Below are 22,718 nucleotides of genomic sequence, written 5' to 3' on the forward strand. Positions count from 1 at the left end.
CACCCAAACAGACAAGAAAGATAACAATAGACACCTTGAACACTACTCCTTTGAAAATTACTCTAAGACTCTATTAAAAATGTCAATGTCAAGCAACTAAGAAACAAACCCTTGTTTTCATCCAAGAAAGGTTGGTAAGCAGCTAAATTGGCTTCCATTTGCACCTGTAAAGTGGAGCAAGTTCTAACATAAGAAACAGGATATACATCAGACAATACAAATGCTGACCCTCTCAGCATCCATGATCTCCTTATGAACAATCCCAACACTAGCTGCCTTTGGTAATGCCTGGAAATGCACAGTAGAATAGCACCCAACAGAATGAAGTCCAAATGCAAATATTTTTACATGTGAGTTCAGAAAGGTTAAGAAAATTATTTACTCAGAACTCTTTTGCAGAGTAAATTCTAGCAGTTGGAGACCCACCTGTTGGTGCTAAAAAAAAAAAAATAACTGCATTTCAGCTCAGCATGCCATCTCCAGCCCTGCTGAAATATCTTCTTCCCTCTCCCTAGAGACAGGACAACAGTACATGACACAAAAATCATCAGTTTTACATAACTGTTTGGTAAAAAAGAAAGAACTAGAAGACAAGTATAAAGGATTCCATATTTATTTTAAATTTCATGTTGGATGAAACAGTTTTAGAGAACCTACATCAATGCTTATTAAAATTCTGTAGCTGACAGTACAACTGCTTGGATAGAGGGATTTTTCTATCTTTTTTTTTTTTTTTTTTAAATAGAACAGGTCTGGTGTTTGCAAATAGCATAAAATGGTATTAGCAGACTGAGAATCGAGCTGCCTGTTTTTTCATTGTCTAAAAATTAAAATCAGAGAAGTAATGGACACTATTTTGCAAACTTTAGATCCTTTTTCTCATATTCTCTTCTTGAGAATCAATTCAACATTACTGTAGGTTTTATTATACCTAATTCAAACTACAGTCATTTAAACAATTGACCACAGTCAATTGACAAGTTCTTTCAATCAGCAAAAATTATAAAGGAATAAGCTTTGCATATTTTTCTCACATATTAACGTCAATGTGCTTTCCAGCTGAGTACATAAAAATTATCAGCTGTACACATAGTATGAACAAAGTGAAAATACTTTAATTATGTTTTCATCGCATAGATTTTAGTGCAGTTTCTAAAGGCCTCAAAACTTAGCTTTTAACAAAATACTGAGTGTCAGGCTGTAAAGACAAAGATCCTACAAAGTCTATTCTAGCTTAACATTCTGCACATCCAAAATTTGATGCTGAAATAGCATAACAAGTATATATGATGCTGCTGACTTCTGAAAAAAAAATCAAAACTTAAAAAAGCAACTATTTATTATAAAAATGACATGATTAAGTATAATGTTTGCTCTTTCATTCTCAGAATTTTTCAAAAAACAGTTCTGAAGTCATCTGCCATGATGATAAAGAACTCTTCAAAAAATTAGAAATGAATTTGACAGATGCATGATTTCTGACATTTTGTTGAAAGCAATGTTAAAATCCTTACTATTTTTTTAACCTCGTGATACAGAAAAGAAGCTGTAGCTGAAGACAGATAACACCATCATTATGACATTATGCCTTATTTGACATTTTGTCTTATTCTGGTTGGAAAGCAAATCACTATAGCAAGTTATACAACACAAATACCAAAAGCATTAATAGGAAAGGCAACCCAGAAAAATAGATCTATACCAAAAGCAATACGAATTGCAAGTAGTAATTATTTTCTACCATAAAAATCTCAAGATAGCACAATGCCAGTTATTTACTACATAATGATAATTACATACCTTCTGTCTCTCTCAATGTGCATTGTATAATCCTAATGATTATGGTATTTAAATTTGTAATTATAGTCATTAAAGAAAATTGCTTTCAAGAATGATTTATTTGTATTTGAAATTATTTTATCAATATACTCCTGTAGTAAGAAATGACCTAGAACATCAATACCTTGGTTGAGAAAAGCAACCTCAGTAGTATATTGTGACCTTATTAGTAAATTCTAACACTAAATTTGATTTTTTCTTTTTGTTTTCATTAGCAAATATAAAACTGCAAATCAGATTTTAAGAATTTAGAGGAAAAGAGCTGAGACCAAAACAGAAAATGTTCTTATGCCACTGGATAAATCCATAATCTGCTTGCACTGGGTTGCACTGTGTGCACTTTGGGTGCACTTTGTCAAAAAGGACATTGTAGAACTTGAAAAGGTTCAATGAAAGACAAGAATGAACACCAAAGGAGTTAACAGGCTTCAGGACTATCTAGTTGGCTGAGATTCTTCAGCACAGAAAAAAAGGTGACAGGCACCTTTGCTAGAAGTCTAACAAAATCATGACTGACACATCAACAGTGCATAAGGACTGATAGCTTACTGTATCTTCCAGTATAAAATTCAAGACACTATCTCATGTATATTATTTTTAGCCCCATTACTTCAGTTAGTTGATAGATCTTCATATTTTTTTAAATAAACTGGGCAGTGCTCTCACATTTTAATATTACCCAATGTACTTCGTCCCTGTAGCAGAGAACAGTCTCTCATGATCAAGAAAGATTTAAAAGAACAGAGTTAATGTGACTAGATGAAAGAATGGAATAGCACTCTCAACAGCATGAACAGTACAAAATGGTATTTCTGAAACACCACAACTGGACATATTGTACCAGTTGACATGTTAGGAACAAGCTTTTATGTAACAGTAAAATTCTTGCCTTTAAGGGCTTACTCTTCATATCTGCAAGCATCCATTTATCCTGTAATTTGTGTAAGAGCAAAATTCTTTGCTTAAAGGGGTGACTCTCACATCTGCCAGCTTCCATTTCCCTGTAATTATGCACCAAGGATACTTTACACATACACATGTCCAATAGCAGTAAAATATTCTTACAAAGGCCAGTCTTTTTCCTAGACATTTGATAAAAGCTCCTTCAGAAAAATATAGCTTAGCATTATAATATAATTTGAAAGGAGGAGAAAGATGCATTCAGAAATGGTAGCACAAGATTAGAAGGCAAGAAATTTAGACTTCTAATTCAAACTTTGAAAATTACATTTTAATTTGATTCTGAGCAGGTTGCTTTACCTGCCCACCATAGGGCAACTTGTTCCCATGTCTTTGTTCAGTATGTCTGATTTTGGGAGGCTTAAGATTATCCTAGTTTGTTATAACACATCCTAATGCATAAATGTTATGATCTCAGCTTTTGTCTTCTAATCCTACATATAATGTCTCACTGTAAAATAAGGATAATTCTACTCACTGAAATGTAGTGAAAAATTTGCTTGAAAATGCCTTGCCAAAGTACTGTCTATTTTGTAAACACTATTACATCACTTTCAGGAAGCAGCACCACAATAAAACATAACTTTTGAAGAATAAACAAAACATTATATCAAATGTACCCGAACAATAGCTCTATGATAGAATATAGGATGAACCACATATAAAGCATTCTACAGAATTTATCCTCTGTGGGGAAACATTTCCATAAGTACTGAGGAATAACTGTTATAACTGTTGCTTGCCTACAAGCTGTCTAAGACCGAGGAATATGATCTCTGGCTAAAGAAGTGCATGAGTCAATCCTGCAAAGAGCCCAAGTCACTTTCAGACAGAAATATTACCTTTCTTCTTTTTCTCCTGTGACAAAAGCTATGAAGAAGAAAAGGAAGGAATAACTGGTTTACACAATTGCAGACCTACCCTACTAACATTCTGCTGCTCACTTAAAATATTGAACACTGAAACACCAGAGTTTTATCAGACAAAAGGTCCATCAAGCTCACCATCCTGCTTCCAGAAACACCAGATTTTTATCATATAAAAGGTCCATCATGCTCACCATCCTGCTTCCAGCTGTGGCCTCAGGTAGCTTTCAGGAAGGAGCTTAAGAAGGAAAGGCTGTATAGCATGCTCCTTCACCCAGAGTCTCCCAGTTTTGGAAGTCACTTGACCTGAAATGAAGGTTATAGCCACATCCTGATGGTTAATTGGTATTCACAGATGTTTTTGCCATGAATATGTCTGATTCCTTTCTGAACCTCCTCCTGCTCTTGACTTGACATAATTTGTCAGCAAGTTACACAACTTATTTATGTTACGGAAGTCCTTCCTTTCCTTCCAACACTCTGACTGGGGGGGGTGGAATTATATGATCTTTAAGGTTCTTTTCAGCCCAAACAATTCTGTGATTCTGTGACTGCTAACTTCTGTCAGTGCTGCTAAATCCATGCATTATAGACTTAGAAATAGTATATTATTATCTTTTCCTAATCACCTTATCCATTCAATTAACAGTCTATATACTGCATGAATAGCATCATCCCATTAAGGTGCGTATTCTTTACCAAACTAGAGCTTTATACATTTTTTTCTTATTGAATAGATTTTTACTTCATAAGCAACTTTGACACTTTTAACCCTTTGAAAAAAAAATCTGTTTATCACTTGTTTAAGTGTTTCAGACAACAGTGTCCCAGTATGCCACTAAGAAGCTCTTTAAAAGCAATAGCTGTATCCCAGTGATGGATAAATGTGCATCAGGTGAGTAGGTACCACCTGTGCATACACACACATATCAACACACACACTCTAACGTGTCCTAGGGCCAAGGCTATCAGTCAATAACATGACACTTGTTTATGCAGTTGTTTGCTTTATCAGTTGACATTCATCACTCTAGTTTCATTACCTCATAAGAATTTTGCACAAAAGACAAAGACAAAACACACCCCTGATGTGGTGATATAACTTTTAGTTATTGCTATTAGCCACTTCTTCTCTATTTGTCACATGCTACAGTCCTAAGTGGTAAACTCTATAGAAGTGAGTTTATTGGAAGACCCATACAGATGAAGCTCATCAATAACGCTGCTCAATATGGCAGGCACTCCCACTCGGGCGAGAGGAATCAGTTTCACAGCAAGCCCACCTACTTACCAGCTACATCCAAAGAGGGAATGCGGTTATTTTGCAATGTCTATACTGCAAAAGAAAACAAGGTCACAGGTCGTTCTGTGGTATGCCCACACTACATTTCTGGGATGCACATAGTGCCCTATGGCTCTGTGGATATAATCTTTGAATGTGGTTTGAGATTATATTTTTAATTAATGCCAGTGTGGTGCTGCAACTCATCATCGTGATGCTTTCACAACATGAAACTGAAGGGCTGCAGAACTGTTTTAGTGGGAAAAGCCTGCTGGCACAGTATGTGAGGCCAGGATGGTCTTGTCCCTCCTGCCTGCTGGGAACAGTCCCAGTGTGCCCCGGCACTGTCTAGAAGACTTCTAACCACAAAACCATGGCCAAAACCATGGAATCGCTCCATATCCAGTGTTCAAACTCACCACGTGCACTGCTTTATTTAGCACTATAGACTCTGTCTTCAAGTCCATGTGCATCCTAGTCACAGTTTTCCCTTCTTCATTCTACTTTCTCCAATTAATTTTCTATTCACTGTCATTTTAAACCTGCTCTCTCTATATGCCCTTCCCAAAAATGATATACATACTCCACTTCCACCTACTTTTCCTTTCCAAGAACTGAAATATTCAGCAATGGAACAACTACTGACACACATGATGAGGCTTTAAAATTATCACTGCTATGAAAAATTAAGAAAGCTGCATTTTGAGACTCTGTTGCAGACCCAGAGGCACTATACTGGTTTTATAGTGGCTGTACATATATACTCATGCAACCATGAGAGACGTCATTCTGTTTACCTTTAAACTACATAGACTAAGTAAATAAATTTATTTAGAAGCAAGTTGAGTAGCTGCCTTCTTTAAAGCAGTAATTTTTGTACATCAACTCCTGATTTTCTGTGTGTGGATTGTCCAACCTGTGGTTTAAGTCTTGCCTTTAGTTACGCACAGCACCTTGGAGCATGACGTGCCACTCGGACCACTCAGCAATGTGTTTCTTAAAGCTATTCCCATTCTCCTCACAAACAGTTTCACATATTCTTTCTATACATCAATATTCTTAACATAATCTTATTCATTTGCATATGTTAACTGTCTTTACTTCATGTCTGTTATTCTGTTCAGTCATTATGCTGTATCATTAAGAACTAACTGTACAATGCTAGCTGATTTTTTGGAAGAGTTTCCCAACAAAATCTAAGTGAAATCACAGGTTTCAAATTCCTTAAAATGAGTCTTGTGGTAATCCTAAAAAATGGATCATGAATCTTATCCTCACGAATTTAAATATTTATTATTTTACTGGTACCTATTTATTCTACTATTTGCTAAAACAAAGTATCTCAAGACAACCTCAGATCAGAGCTTCACCACAGACAGTGTACTACACATACATATCATGAGGCAGTTTTTTGTCTAAACTTCAGTGGTAGCAACCAACCTCACGGCAAATGGCTAGACCCATTCTGCCAGCATGACTGCTCTGTTCAGTCTGTTCTCCAGGGAACCCAGCAGTGAGGGTCTCACGGGCTATATGAATTACTCTGGCAACCAGCTCCCTAATGACCCTTTACCCATCAGCCTTTAGACATTGAAAATGCAGCCATCATATGACCAAAACAAAATTGCTCCCCAGCAGAGGACAGTGCACATCTGATGCTGCAATGGATGTGTGTTTATGCATTAGGTTGTGTAATGGGGACAACTTGTACAAACAGGCTATACTCATGCAATACGTGCCTATGGGAATGACAGCAGATTGGTCCCATGATGGGTACATTTCTTTTCACATGAGAGTCAGTCTTCCTTACAGGCTTCAGCAGGGCACTGTCCTGCCCCCTCAACACAAGTGTCTTACAAAGTCCTCCCCATAGGACCCCTCTTTTTTAAGCCTGACTTTAGAAAGGGGTTGTCATTGCATTACAACACAGAGCAAGCTTCATCTCCACTATGAGCAACTGGGCAAAACAAAATGTAAAAACAAACTTAATTTTAAAAGTTTCCAGTCTAAGGAGAAACTTTTAAGCAAGATGATTCGCACAAAACAATTTCTACTTCTTGTATATATTCATTTATTTATTTTTAATAATTTTTTTAATAGTGGTCTGGAAGGAATGTTCATAAATTTGCGTAGCAGAAAGTTCTGAATGAGTGTCCAGTACAGATAAATAAAGAGGCAATTCTGTAAACATCAGATGGTCTGACTTCTCTCTTTAAGAGAGAAATTTCATTTTTCTCTTGTTTCCTTGACTTCTGCTTTCTTATTCTTACTTACAAATTATGCACTCATGACATAACTGAATATGCCTTATGCTAGCAAACAGTGACCTATTCATTAACGAAGTCTATTAGCTAAACCACTGCTGAAATATGATGCTCGAAGACATGAATCACTTTTCATGACAACTTTAATTCATCTATTTACCCATAGGATCACAATTTAACTACAGAATCAGGATTTCACTTCTGCCGACACTCCCATTTTTATGTTGATTTTGTCATTCTCCACGTATTTGAACTATACTCTTCAATAAAGTTAGGGACAGAGATATTTGCAAAATCAGGATATAACTCTGATCAGAAAAATAGTGCAGGTGTAGTAATAAAAAGGATAAAATAGTACAGGAGGTGCAATGTTTTATTCTCCGTGTTTTTCTAAAAGTAATATTATATTATATATTAAATTATAAAATATATGATCTATAGACCGTAGTATCAATGTTCAAGATCCATATTTGGAAGTGAGAAGGACTTTGAACTCTCACTGTAGTGATGTGGATGAATACAATCATCTAGCCTCCCTGCAATCACTGAGGCATGCTAGCAAAATATCTAGCTCTTCATCTTCTTTACTAGATGAGGATATGGGAAAGTAAGTAATGGTGAAGCATCTAGCAGCCCAAAATATCAGTTTTCAAGTGCAGTATCCGTCCAAATAATGATTATCTCAGTACATATGTTACCTACCATTGTTTCAAGTTTAGCTCTCTAATCTGCAACAGTGATATTTCACATGTTCTTCTAGCTAAAGTTAACTCATACATTTTTATCAAAGTTTTGTCTGTAAACCTAATTTACATTAGAATGAAATACGGTACAGAAACACATTCTCATTAAACAGTTTAATTTCAGACTTTTGAAAACATGTTGCACTTACATTTTTAGCTATATTTAAAGATTTTACACAACTATTTGCTGACAAATCCCAGCTCCAATTTTCTTTTTTTTTTTTTTTAAGAAAGTGTCATTGATTCAACCATAGATTTGTTTCATTTTTAATATCTACATTGCCATTTGGCTTGAGTTCCTGATATTGAGATCACATAGTCTTCTTAAGACAATAATGCAATTCTGTATATTGGCCTAATTTATTAGTAAAGATTTAAAGTATATTCTAATTAATAATATGCTATTAGCAAAATGTGGGCAGCAACAAATCCTTAAAGCTGTTTTTATTAAACATTCCTAGAGACTGATCCATAACCACAAATGCTAGTGTGTTAGCCCTCAGACCTGCCAAGACTCATCTTTTTACATTGTTCCACTAAGTTCAAGAATGACAGTAGCATTACATAATGACATAGGCACTATTATTTCATTTGAAACAACAACAAAAAAAAATCCAGAGGTAGGTTCATAGGAATCAGAAGTACAGGTTCATTTCTATTCTGACTTCCCCTCTGTTGCTACCTACCTTAGTCTAACGAGTTCCCACATGGCTCAGGCCCCAGATTATTGCCCTGTTTTTTCACCACTAAACCCTGCAGTAGCCAGTATCTCTTTGCAAAAGTGGGGTTTTAAAGAGTTCCAGCCTTTAAAAAGAGATGTAAAAAAGAACAAAGAGAAATGTGTTTTGCTTTTGCGCATGGGCAAAATAGAAAATATTCATAATAGACTTTTTTTCTTCCTCATAACATTTTCAGAATATATTTTTGTATTGAATTGAGCACAAATGAACAGCAAACAGCTGTTATTCCTTCAATAGCAGGCAATACAGCAGCTGAAAAATATTAGGTGCAGGCTTTGCTTCAGTACTGTAACTTTCATTCATTGATGAGGAAAGCACATCCTTCTTGAAAATGATGGCATCACTCTTCCGGGCATCAAAGTCAATATTTAAGCACATATTGCACAAAATATCAGTTCATTTATGACTATTTTTGTTTGTCTGTTTTCTCAGAACAGTTCTCCATAATATGTCAAAGCAAGCAGAAATTGAATTCTTAAAGGAATATGGTCTCACAGCATGTTGAGCATGAAAAGAAAAAAACACACATTAAAATCAAATCTTGGATGTGCAATATATAATTTATAGGCTTGATTAATCTGCACTTTTTAAAACTAACAGATTGTTTTTACTGGTTCCTGCAAATATTATTGATCTGCTTTCTTGCTGAATTAATAGCAGTAGCATAGGACAACTCGCTTTCTCAGCTTTCCCAATGTTTTCCTGAAAAGAGGCCCATTACATGGCAGGGGGCAAAGGACGGGCCTAGATAACACTATTTAGACATTTCTTTGATGTCCACAGGCATCATCCTCAACAACTGACCACCAGAGACAAAAGAGCACTCTTCGACTGCTGGAAATCCCAGCCATTCTTCTCGCCACCTTTTGATATCCCAAGGTTTCTATACCCTGACCTCTGCACCCTGACACAAAGATCTTATTCGAAGGATGGTCAGCCATGTCAAAAAATCTTTCCAAATTTAGCCAAGAAACTCAGGATTTCTTTTGCTTTTCATAATTGCTTTGTGTCCTAATGTATCAGTGGGGACGCTAAGAAGATTTTACAAAAATGGGGGAATGAAAATGCCAACAAGAAAAAATTGCTTCAATTTTCTGATTTGGAAACCACTCTCAAACACCTACTTTATTTCACAAACCATTCCGTCTAAAGTTTTTTGATGACACCTCACTGTGCACTCACACCCACAGTATTTCTACCTACTCGCTATTATACAGAAGTCCACTTTTAACAGACAGATATATGAGCTTGCTAATGTAACTTCACTCAATAAATGCACACATTTTAAATTCTGTGCATACCTTAGGGATTGATGTTGATTTCTATTTTTTTTGTTTATATTTTCAGGAAAAAAAATCATTTTAATGGCTTTCAAAATATTTTCCTCCCTAAATGGTGTGATTGATAAGCGTATCATTTTCCCAATGCCTTCCAAAATTTTTACAGAAAAATTTTCCACAAAACAATCTGAGATGATTGTCAGTACTTTTAATCAAGCAGTTGAATTTTTCCTCTTTCTGAGGAACTAAAATTGAACAAAATGATCAAATAAAAGTGCTCGATATGTAGCCAAGACACTGGGAGTCCCCTAAAATCCTAACAACACAATACATTATTCCCTGCAGCATTTAAACATTTTCTGCACAAGCTCAGCAAGGAAAACACCTCAAGAAACACCCCTCTCCCCCTGATTACTATGGGAAATCCTGCTGTCCACTCTAGATAGGTACATAAAATCACACATGTAAGTAATAACTTTAAAAATATAACTTATTGATGATCAATACATATATATTCTAGGCACTTTTGTAATCTGACAATCATCTTTGCAACACATTCCTAAAATGTCATCCTGCTATGAAGTTACATTGGCAGGAACGGGCCAAAATTTGATGGATTTCACAATTTATATTATTCTAAACTTACTTTAATTTAAAAATCTGTGACCAAGTGGTAAGCTGGTTTGTATTGATTTTTTTTTCCAAACTGATGTTGATAAAATTTTTTCCTGCACTGACAATATTCCTCTCAATTTTTAAGTCAATGACATTATCAGCAATAACACAACATGCAAAGCATACATGTCAACATTTTAAAATAAAGTAATACATAATTTACAATGCAAACACTTGGATTCACAATGCTTGTTTTAAAGACAGTTCTAAATCACCTAATAAAATCTACTCAACTCAACCAACATTTACTTGCTTAAATTTAGTTATCTATAACAAGAAAATTCAGTTCACAAAAGGAATAGAGTGCTATTAGAATTATCAAGAATCTTGCCACTTTTAGAAACTCTCTTCTATATTAGATCACTACCATAAAAATGAAGGCAAATACAAGCAAATAGTAGAAGGTTAAAAAAAATAATAAAGTTTTAGAATTCAGAAGGTACACAGACAAAATTCTGATGGTGGCCATGCAAAGGTTATTAGAATTGAACCTATTGGTTTCAATGGGTTTTGAACCAAACCAGAGCATTTTTGCAGTTGTTTTAAAATAACTAATTATTATTTTTTTAAAAAAATGCATGTCTTCAGATGGAACGGAAGATTCTGAATCAGTACAGAGCCCGTAGAGCAGACCCAGCATGAATATAAAACAGATATTTAAAAAAAAAAAAACACTCTACTGAGGTACAAGTCTGTAAATATTTTCATTTAACTGAATCCTGTCCATAGACAGGATAAACAACATGCAAACATACAAGCTATATACCAGCCTAAGGCTATATCTATATAGCAACATGAAAAGACTAAACATTCACTGATGCAAATCCAATGCACATAAGGCCATGGACAAATCTGGGAGTGTCCCCTGAAAAGATTACAATAATTTTTATAGAGGCTCATTACTGCTCTGGTAGAAATTATTGTCCTGCCAGCTTTACACACTCAGTTGCTCCTGTGAGCAAGCCCTGTCCATCTTTAGTCAAACAAAATTCAAGTGTTAAGATCATAGATCTTCATCAACCCCATTCATTTTAACAGAAACAGATTAGGAATTGTGCACGTGAGCAGCTCAGCTGGCAGAGTCGACTGTGATAACCTCTGACAGAAGTGCCATAATGAGGTACTGGGGGCAGTAATCTTTTTAACCAGCACAGTTGCAGTTGGAAGAGGATGTGTGAATAAAGCCTTCATAAAACGCATTAGATTTTCATGTGCATGTTTTTATACATGGCCCTGAATTTGGTGTAGCAAATTTTATGGCTGCAGTTACACTCTATTCTGTTGTAGGTAGAAAATATAAGATCACATAGATTATTCCTTTCCAATACTGCTACTTGGTATACTTGCCAGTAATCTTTCTCCATTATGTCAGTGTTGTTATAAATTGCCAGACTTTCATCACATAACCCAACAAACACAACTGTGTAGGCAATTTCTAACTGGATATATTCAAAGACCTACTTTAAAAAGAAAAATGTACTTCATCCTGGATCCACAGAAACACAGAGTGAAAACAACAACAAAAACAAACAAACAAACAAACAAAAAACTTAAGGCAACCTTTACCTGGAGATGAAGACCTCACTTAGAAAAACGTAATTGGATTGCTCTAACATGTAGTAAGACTTAGCTTAAATTCAAGATAGCCTTTTTTCTTTAGAAAGTTAACACATTGCCAAAGAAACCAAATTACATGCAAAGCAATGCAATCTAGCAGTGAAAAGGCTATGTGAAGCCGTAGAGCTAATTTGAAATGGGGATAGAGTGACCCACAATGTTTTGCTTTCTTGTTGCCATCCTACACAGCATTACTTCCCATCCAGATTGGCCTGTCAATGTGACCTTACACCTCTACGGCTAAAAGCCCTGGCCTAGGAAGAGATGCCTTTAAGTCAAGGGATGCAGAACCACTTGTGTCTACACTGTTCAGGTCTAGTCATTGGAAGGACCATGTTCACAACATTTGATGTTTGGCCAAAGCGTCTTTGGGCCTCTATAGTGCATCTTTGGCCCTGACATAACTATTTGTGTATGCTCTTTCCCCAGCCAATTTAATTATTATGAAAGCTGTATTGCAGCTTTCAGCAGAGCTACATTTTTTGGCATGGAACTGGAAGCATGTCATACACGAACCAGGATGTGACATCACAGTACACTCATGCTACAAGGCCTACTGAAATAGCATTAGAAAACCATGTGGGATTAATAAAGTAATAATTGTGTTATCCATATTGGTTAGTAGTCTATGGTAAATTCTTGGTGCAAAGTAACACTACTACTTCTCTATTAAAGCCTCGCAGACAAAAGGTTGTAGTTATGGGTAACTATGACATAGCAGCTGATCGAGCAAGTAGCTAAACCATGGTAACTTACACACACATCCATGCCACACCTTGGTTGTTTAAACTGTGAGCTCCAGTTTACGCATATACAGCTTGTAAAAGAAACAGTCTACGATTCAACCCAGGCCCTGTGAACTTTATTGGCAATGTTAGTACTAATATTCACTCATGGGCTAGAGTAGGCAAATGGAAGATACTCCAAATATTGAAGTTGTTCTAATTTATTAATGGTTTTGTTAATTTTATTGCTATTTTAGGCGGGGAGAAAAAGGCTGGTTGCTTTTTCTAAGTTACAATACCATGAAATTTACAGCTGACTGTTCACAGGTGGTCAAGATACAGTAACTTTACAGGACAAGTTCTGTTCATAAAGAAAAAACAAACAAACAAACAAACAAAAAACAACAGTATTTTTGAGAACAAACTTCTCAAAATCAAGAACAAGAAGCCAAGCTATTTACTGCATAGCTTCTTTCCTGTATCCAGGTTTCCTCCAAAGAGTTCCATAAGAGAGGAAGCGTAAGGTACAGTGCCTCTCCCACATATGTTACATGAAAGGAAATGGACTTTCAAAGAGTCTGTTTGTCGTCAAATGCTCCTGACATCACAGATAAATGTCTAGGAATTTGAACCTACTGAACAACACCCAGTATTTATTGATGAATTCTGAGGCCCGGTACCAAACTCAGTAAGACACAAGGATCTTACCAGTAGTTCTGTACATTATCAGAACTCAGCTGTCCAAAGCTGTCAAGAACTGTGCGCTGCCATCTTGGGCCTGGAGTGACAGTACACAGCATCCACCTCGGTGGTAAGAATTAAAACAGAAGATTTACCAAGCTACACAATAAAATCTTTCTTGAGTTTATGTCTTGTGCCCAACATACTGAGACTGACTTTACTACAAGATGGATACTTCCCACTTCTTTTTTCAATCTGAACAAGACCTAGACAACCATGGTTAGACCAAAATAAATTTTCAATTTATTCATAAAATCAACTTTTTAAACAAAGTTTTAAACGGCAGGATACAACACTTTCTAATATACTCAGATTATATGAGGCAATAAACTCCACAATAATACAGCAACAGTATCACAACTGTAGCAGCTTCTCCTTCGAGAGCCGCAACCACATTTCACATTGCAAATACCTACTTGCCCCTAGAGAATGGATCGCAGTATTGGTGGAAGACCAGGGCTTTCCAAATACCATTTCTCTGATTCTGCACCCAGATTTGCTTCACAGAATTCAAGGGGAATTTTGCAGGTCTTTGTATGCTCTTCTAAGTACAGAATGTGCACAGTACGTCACTTTTTACTCAGCCACCTTCTCACATGAGTAGGCCTGGTCAGTATCTCATAACTGGGTCTTTCACTTTGGTCACAACAACCCCATGCAGTGCTACAGGCTTGGGGCAGAGTGGCTCAAAAGCTGTGCAGAGGAAAAGGATCTAACGGTGTTGGTCAATGCTCGCCTGAACATGAGCCAGCAGTGAGCCCAGGTGGCCAAGAAGGCCAACGGCATCCTGGCATGTATTAGGAACAGTGTAGCCAGCGGGACCAGGGAGGTGATCATCCCCCTGTACTCAGCTCTGGTGAGGCCGCACCTTGAGTACCGTGTTCAGTTTTGGGCCCCTCATTACAAGAAGGACATCGAGGCCCTGGAGCGTGTCCAGAGAAGGGCTATGAAGCTGGTGAAGGGCCTGGAGCACAAGTCCTACGAGGAACGGCTGAGAGAACTGGGGTTGTTTAGCCTGGAGAAGAGGAGGCTCAGGGGAGACCTTATTGCTATCTACAGCTACCTGAAAGGAAGGTGTGGGGAGCTGGGGGTTGGCCTCTTCTCACAGGTAACTAGTGATAGGACTAGAGGGAGTGGCCTCAAGTTGCACCAGGGAAGGTTCAGGTTGGAAATTAGGAGAAATTTCTTCTCAGAAAGAGTGGTTAGACGTTGGAAAGGGCTGCCCAGGGAGGTGGTGGAGTCACTGTCCTTGGGGGTGTTTAAGGAAAGGCTGGACGTGGTGCTTAGGGACATGGTTTAGTGGGTGACATTGGTAGTGGGGTGATGGTTGGACCAGATGATGTCGGAGGTCTTTTTCAACCTTGATGATTCTACGATAACCCCACCATGCTGGGTCATGGGATTGGAGTATTGCTGCTGCCTAGGAAACACTTGGTCTAAATCACCTTCTAAATGGGGACCCTACCATGAGGCAGAGTACCAACTACAGTGACATTACCCTCCTGCTTTTCCTGCCAGCATCAGGTGCACTTCAAAGCAGGAGATATATTACAATGCTGTGCTATAAACGTGTAAAATGCTAGTATCTTGGCTGGGGAGCTGGACACCAGTTCAAATGACTCTTTTCTTTTTAAGGCCTTTTTGCCTCATGGACCTTCTGAGCAGCAGAGATATAATTACCACTGGTTTGAACCGTGCTCTCCTTTACACAAAAGATGACAAATGACAAAAAATGTGGAAGAATAGGAGAACAAGGAGGGAATAATGAAGTGTACAGCAAACACCTGTTGATAAAAGATTTTCAGCTGAATAAAATGATAAAACTGAAAACTACTTATTAATGTAAGTCTGAACTGGCAAGTGAAAAAATGCATTTCTTCCTCTAAAGGGAGTGACAAGTGACTTTTTCAGGGATGGCAGGAAAGACTGAGCAAAACTGACATCTATATGTCTGTGCATATCTCCACAGCATATTCATGCATGGGTTTTGAACAGTTAGGGTACAAACCATTTATAGTTCCATCTGTGCAAAACACCACTGAGATCTGGCTCACTCACTTAGCCAGAGTCACACTGCAGTCAAGCAAGTCACAAATGTTTTCTTTAAAAACAAATGCACTTACATCATAAATCAACCATTTCATTACCTCTGGGGTGAAAATAATGAAAACAGCTGTCAGATGAGGATGAAATGATCTTTGGAAGTTTTCATTAACTTCACAATCATTCTTGTGTCTGAAAATAATTTTATTGTTGTTATTACAAGTAACATCCCCAATTATTGCACCAGTAATAGCTATGGTTTAATCCACTATTCTTTGTGTATTGTTCAACCAGTTTGTGTATGAGGTATTACTTTACAAATTTAATCTTAAATTCATAGAGAAACTGGGAAAGCATGGAGATTAAGAAAATGTGAAAATGTGGTTCCAAATCAGAAAAGACTATAATAAACATCTAGTTGATAGAAGCAGCGACAGTGATTTAAACCTGTCTACAAACCCATTTGAGTCTTCTTGGAACTGACACATATAGCCCACAGATTAGGACCTGTATAACAAAATCATAATAGAAGTGCAAACATAATTCTCGGAAGTGCAAATATAATTCAAACATAATCAAATTTCAAAGCACTTTATCATGACACTAAAATTTCACCAGGCAGATCAGATCATTATTTTGATTTTACATAAATGTTTATCCTCAGACAGAAAAGTGGCGGAAATAAAAACCTACAAATGAAAAACCTTATGAAAAACCTTTTCATAAAAACAGAAGACCTAGCCCCACAATTTCCTACTATGGAGCTCTAAAAACTAAGAGAGCTAGGCATACAAGGATACATTTTGCAGGAAACCATTTAAAACAACACAAAAAGCGTTAACATAAAATATGAGTCAATAAGCAAAGCATCAGGATGAATTCTCATACCTATGTCTTTGATGACAATTCTTTGTTAGTACTGCTTATTTTTATGACTGTGATGTAAATATACTTTCTACAAATAAATTTTAATTTCTGTTTACTGCAAATTTATGTAAAACATGCCTCCAATATCATTACAGATTGCTTTTAGTACATAAAATACTGCTATGCTGTTTAGCTCAAAAAAGGATATTTTCTTCATGCAGTATTCAATCAGTATTTCTTTTAACAGCATTTTTTCTTAGATATACGTTGTCTAAATGGCAATTTTCCTTTCCTGTTTCCTCAAAAATATACCACTTCTCATGTTACTTCTTAAACTCTCTTTATTCCTCACATAAACATTTAAGCATGAAATGCAACACATGGATAATGGCAGATTAAGGCAAACTGAAAATCAAACTAGAGTTCTTTGGAATCCTTAGGTGTAATTATGTAGGGACAGCAACAAATCTCTACAACATGAGCATAAGTGACATATTTAAATTTCCTTAGTAAATAACAGAATCTCCTTCCACAGTCTGTCTAACAGACATTTTGAAGAGTTAGACTTGCAGCTGACTGAATCACTAACCACAGTCTAAGTGGAAAAAAGCAAAGAATTTCAGCTGAAGTCAAATATGTAATGCTTTCCCTGTGCATGTATGTAATACATGAATGCATTCACATATTTGTGTAAGTAGGGATGTTTGTGCGTATATTTTGGTGGCTGTTAGTTACAAGGGCCTTTTATGCCCCTTCATCGTGTCTTTTATTCACATGAAATAAACCCAAGGTTGTGCCTGATCTCAGATGAGAGTAAATGCTTTATTTTGTGTGAGGGTGGAAAAGGAGTGACACATCACTTATCATTCACCGTGCAGACTTTGTATTCATTAGAAGAGCCACAATCAATACGAACCAAAGGCAATTTTTCCCTAAAGATAATTATGCCTAGCATCACTAGAGTGCTTAGGAGTCTGATAGGCTTTCATTTATTGACACAAATCACCTTTGAAAGTTTACAACTTCCTAACAAAAATTTGGCCATACCTAAGGAGTGTTACAAAATGCTTCTGTTTTATTTTGTTCTACAAAATTACACAGGTCTTCTTGTGGTTACTTTCAACCTCTGTAAATTGCATAAGATTCAAATGAGAAACTTATTTCCAGAGCAACTGCAAATGTCAAGCTGACTGCCACAGCAATCTCTTCTACTTTTTTGGGGGGAGGGCAGCAGGTTGTATTTGAAAGGGAAACTTTGAAAGCCGTTAGTTTCTTATATAGAACACGTTCTTTAACAAGAAAAATAGAATTCAAACTGTTGTTTTTGACTTGCTATTTCACATTAGAAAACTCTTCCCTTAACTTTGCGCATATTATTCGTAGCATTATTGACGTTATAAAAAAACTCATCTAAGAGATTCTGAACTCTCATATCCAACAACAGACTCCCTTAACAGAAGCCATTGAATATAGACATAAACAGACAATAGGTCTAAAACATAAGTTAGATGACAATTTCTGTAAAACTATATGGTCACAACATATTACAGACATTTGTAATACAAAATAAATGAAACATTGCTTCAAAACATTGTGTCTAACAAATATTCACAAAGCAAAGATGATCAGGGCATAAGTGAAATTCCATCCCCAAATCTCTCTGTTCTGTGCCTGTGCTTATAACATCTTCTGTCAGAGGCTAATCTCACGTGACAAGCCTGATCCAAAGCCATTTGAAGTCACTGGAATGTCTCTTCCTGACTTCAGGGAGCTTTGCATCCAGCCCATATAAACTTCAAGAACAATACATTTCATAGAAGGTTGTCTTAACAGAACAATAGCTAACTATTGTTTAAGTGGAAAAGAATATTAGCTTCAAATGAAATTTACCTGCTGTGGTAGGTTCGTGTTAGGTTCTTACTGTTAGATGTTTTGTTATTGTTTTTTATGTGCATACCATAGATAAACCTTTCCAAAGTGGGAACATTCCATTTCCTAAATAGAAGCCAAAGAAAATCAACAGTAGTCAAATACCCCATCCCACCCCATCCCCCACCAGGAGTAAAGCAATTTTGTACGTAGTAAGTTTAGTTTTTCTCAAGAAGTAAAAGATCACTTTCAAGGCCCCAAATTAAAGGTTTTCTTAGATGTATGTACATCAAGAACAAGACAGAACATGAGGTTTCAAAAATATACTAGGCATTCCTCTACCTAGTAAACCAAAAGATAGATTTAATAAACAAAGAAAACAAACAAAAAGTTGTGTAAGCAAGTAGCAGGCTGACAGGAAAAGAGGTTATTTTAGGCTAGTGTTTTTGTTTTCCTTTTTTTTTTTTTTTAATAAAAACCCTGATTTTCTAGTGAATGAAGTCAATTTCAAACCTATGGCTGACAACTACAACACCACACAAAGACCAAAGTCAGGCTGCTATTTATTGTTTGAAAGTAATAATGGAACTGTAAACCCTGAAATGGTAATTAACATAATTGTAAAAACTAGTAAAATAAAAGCCCTACTGTTGTGAAGTTTGTGGGTCTTTTCTCTGAGAAAAGTCAGAAAATGATTTAGTAGAACAGTATAGCACCCAATACTGATCCCATGTACACTTGTGCCAGGAAATTTATGCTGATGAAAATTCAAATCCTAATCATGTCCACAATCACCAAGTTCCCTAAGGCAGCAGACAATGGTGCTTCTAACTTCCTCACTCACACCACAGATCGACCAACTCACTAGAACTATTTTGGTTACTTAGAGTGGAGGTAAACAGAAACTTCCAGTTAAGCATAAAAATACCAGAATGTCCACCTTTGGAGATTGATTTCAGTGTTTCATAGTGGAAAAAAATACATTAAATCCTTAAGAATCTTATTCATAAGACATACAAGACTGTTAATTTTCTTTATTGTTGGCTCAACATGTTTAGCAACAAATACTGACATTATTGCCATTACTCGTTAATCATTTTCATAAGGGTCTATGAGTTATTAGATCAAAACCAAGGTAGCTCATACCTCAAAAAGCAAAGTAAATGAGACAAAGCACAGGGGAAAAAGCAAGCAACATTTTCTCCAATATATAGATGATAGCATTTCTGCCTCTTTCATCTGTGCGTCCAGAAACAGCAAGTAAAATAAACAGTTTACTTTATAAAGACATCTATCCAAATTGCTTTTTACTCTGAGGGGATGGATCAAACATAATTATAAATTTCATTTCAGGTCAGTACAAAATTATAGGTTTTTGTGTGTGCGTGGTTTTTTTTTTTTTTTCTAGATGGAAAAAAAAAAAAAAAGACAATTTGTCAGGTCAAACAGCATACCTTGCTTTGGTATCACAAGTATTTTGTTACAATAATACAACAGCATATTCTGTCTGATTCAACAATACACATTTCATTTAGGTGTGTTTTTTTTCATTTGCTTGTTTCTCCTTGGTGCTATTAAGTGCATTTCTGAAATGAAATACAGTCCTAAAGTAAAAACTCAAACTTTCACATAAAAAGTCAAAACAATATGCAGGCTTAAGCTTTGCATTTAATTTACATTTTTTCTTCTGACATGCACAAATTAATGAAATATTTTGTTCACTCACAAACCACAGTTTGTCATATATTTTGTTAAGCCTTATTTAGCCATATATTTCAGGTAACAGGCTATTTGCTCTCACGGCTCTCCAACCATATTTTCTGCTCTTCCTACACAGGCAGTTGGGACACAAACTACCCACTGCTGAATATTGCTAGCCGGTATCCTGATCCCCTCGGATCTGGTCTGCGCCCCTGTTACTCTATTCTTGTTGCTCACTGCTACTGCTAACACTTCCTTAGCCTTCTGGGGACCTGGGCTTCCAGTTACAGTCCCCCCCACCCCCCCCACTGCCTCTCAGCATTCCCAGGTGCTGATAATCTTTTCTCTGTATTGTTGCTGCTCCTTCTCTTTATTTCAGCAGATGCTCCAGTTTTGCAAGTTGCAAGGATCTTACCTCTGAGACCCTCTTTGTTGCTCTGTCTGTGACCACGTTGGAAGCAGGCAGTGATGGATATTAGGGAAGCACGAGCCTCCCCTGGCTGTTTAGCAGCGTGGTCTGCAAAGAAAGATAGAGATGCTGCTCTCTCCTCCTCCCCCCTCGCTGTCCCAGCTTCCTCCTCCCTCCTCCCTCCTTCCCATCCACAAACTCTACTTCTGTCTGTGCTTCAACACAATACGCTACCTCTCAGCACCAGCTACCTAAGGTCAAGAATACAAACCCTTCGCCCTCCCCCCTGCCTTTTCCTCTCCAGTCTCATGCATCCTCACCCCTGCTTCCCACTGAATATGGTATCTTCCCAACTAGACGTGCCTTATTTGGCTTCAGGGTCTAAAGCACAGACAATTTCAGCAGCCCTAGGGGAAAAAAAAAAATAGAGTTATAAAACAGAAGATGCACAGGAAAGACCAAGGATATGAAGGAAAAGAGGAAATCTCCTGGAGAAACTGGAAACTTTGGGGGTTTATTTGTGTGTGTAAGAAATCTAGTCACAGTAGCCAAAGCCAAACTTGGAGATTAGTTTTAAAAATCTATACAGATTAAAGAAAAGTGCCTTGGATTGTTAGTTATCTCCCAAATCCAGTTAATCCACTGTTTAAGCTCTTTGTTTCCCTATCTTTATTATAAATAGCTTTTTTAAAGAAGGTTCCAAACTTTTCCCCTGCAAAGCCAGACTTAAATACCAGTATAATCTGATGATGCAATAGCTAATAATGGTGAAAACATAACCAGTGGCATTCTTTAAAGATTATGAGCTATGAAATAATCGCCTTTAATCGCATGGTAAGCACAGTAATAAGCCCTCTGACTTTTCAGCTTGGATGAAATGTATTCAAGTGGTCTTTTTTCACTTTCAGTAGTTATGATGACTGGAAGCACCTTCAGGCAACCAGTCCCTGGCGTCCAAACTTCACCTAAAATTACAGCTAGCCAGCATGTTCTTCTTTCTAATTTCAGACACCTAATAAGCCAGTCCTTGAGAAGAGTTTATGCTTGTTACAGAGACTATGAAGGGAGGTAGATGATGCTGAAGACTTCTAAAAAATCTTGCCTGCTAAGGTTAAACTTAAAAAGTTAAGTGGACAGGATCTCCCTCTGGAGGCCTTGAGAGGCACCTGACTTGCTCTAGTGATGTAAGAGGATGTATTAGGCACTTCACGATGTCTATTTTACTGGATACCATAAAAAACAAAAACAAAACAAACAACAACAACAACAAAAAAAAACACAGCGTGCTAACTACTGCATGACTAAGGCAATATAATGAAGGTGTAGTAACTGCAAGTTATCTTGAAGCTTTATCTTTCTTAGGTAAGCTTTATCTTTCTTCTTTCTTGAAGCTTACCTTTCTTCAATGTTGGTGGCCTTATGGCAAACAGCAGGCATGATCCATCTGTGGTCAGAAGAAAGTGGTCCATGGGGCAGAGAAACTACTGCTTGCATTCCCTGGATCATCTCACAGATAAAAGAAAGAGACTTTTTCTAAGGAGACTTGGTGCACAACAGCAACATCCACCATATCAAAACAATCTACTGATCAACCTTAGTAAAAGTCTCGATCAATGTGAGAAGAATCAGAACGTAGTCTTCATCTTCATTCAGTGCTAGGACAAGCTAAGTAATGAGTGCAACCAATACAGATTTGATCCAGTTTGAGAATGATAGCGTAATGACTGAAGTGAAAGTAACTAAGGAACTAGTCCAGTTACTCCTTCATAATCATCTCATTTTGACCAGAAATGATGACTTAAGAAAAAAATTTAATCCAGACATGCCAAATCTCATATACTTATTATATGATACAGTTCAAGCAGCTTCTTCCACCTTCTCCTCTGCAATAAGACCTGTATCACAGCCAAGTGTTACATCCTCTCTCCCTCTTGAAAGCGCAGCAAATGCAGCTCTTGGCAACTTGTTTAAACATAACCTAATGCATCTGATACTTATATTCAGTGCTCAGAAATGGGCTACAGAGTTGTCCTGCAGCAAAAGGGTGTACTGTCTATATTCACACTCAAAAGCGACTTGTGCCTCTATGTCTCATTT

At 36.8% G+C, this 22,718-nt stretch overlaps 1 protein-coding gene across 3 annotated transcripts in view; it reads right to left on the minus strand.

The window, feature by feature from the left end:
- The window catches only part of GREB1 (growth regulating estrogen receptor binding 1), a 97,647-nt gene extending 76,783 nt beyond the window's left edge, over positions 1-20,864 (minus strand). For 2 of the 3 annotated variants that reach the window (XM_040552115.1, XM_040552112.1), the window contains exon 1: positions 20,628-20,863. The gene's annotated coding sequence lies outside the window, so the exon portion shown is untranslated. Of the gene's footprint in view, positions 1-20,627 lie in introns of all 3 variants that reach the window. The other variant, XM_040552116.1, reaches the window with a different exon arrangement.
- Between the last annotated feature and the right edge of the window lie 1,854 nt (positions 20,865-22,718).

The sequence above is a fragment of the Cygnus olor genome, chromosome 3, assembly GCF_009769625.2.
Source record: "Cygnus olor isolate bCygOlo1 chromosome 3, bCygOlo1.pri.v2, whole genome shotgun sequence".
Lineage (NCBI taxonomy): Eukaryota > Metazoa > Chordata > Aves > Anseriformes > Anatidae > Cygnus > Cygnus olor.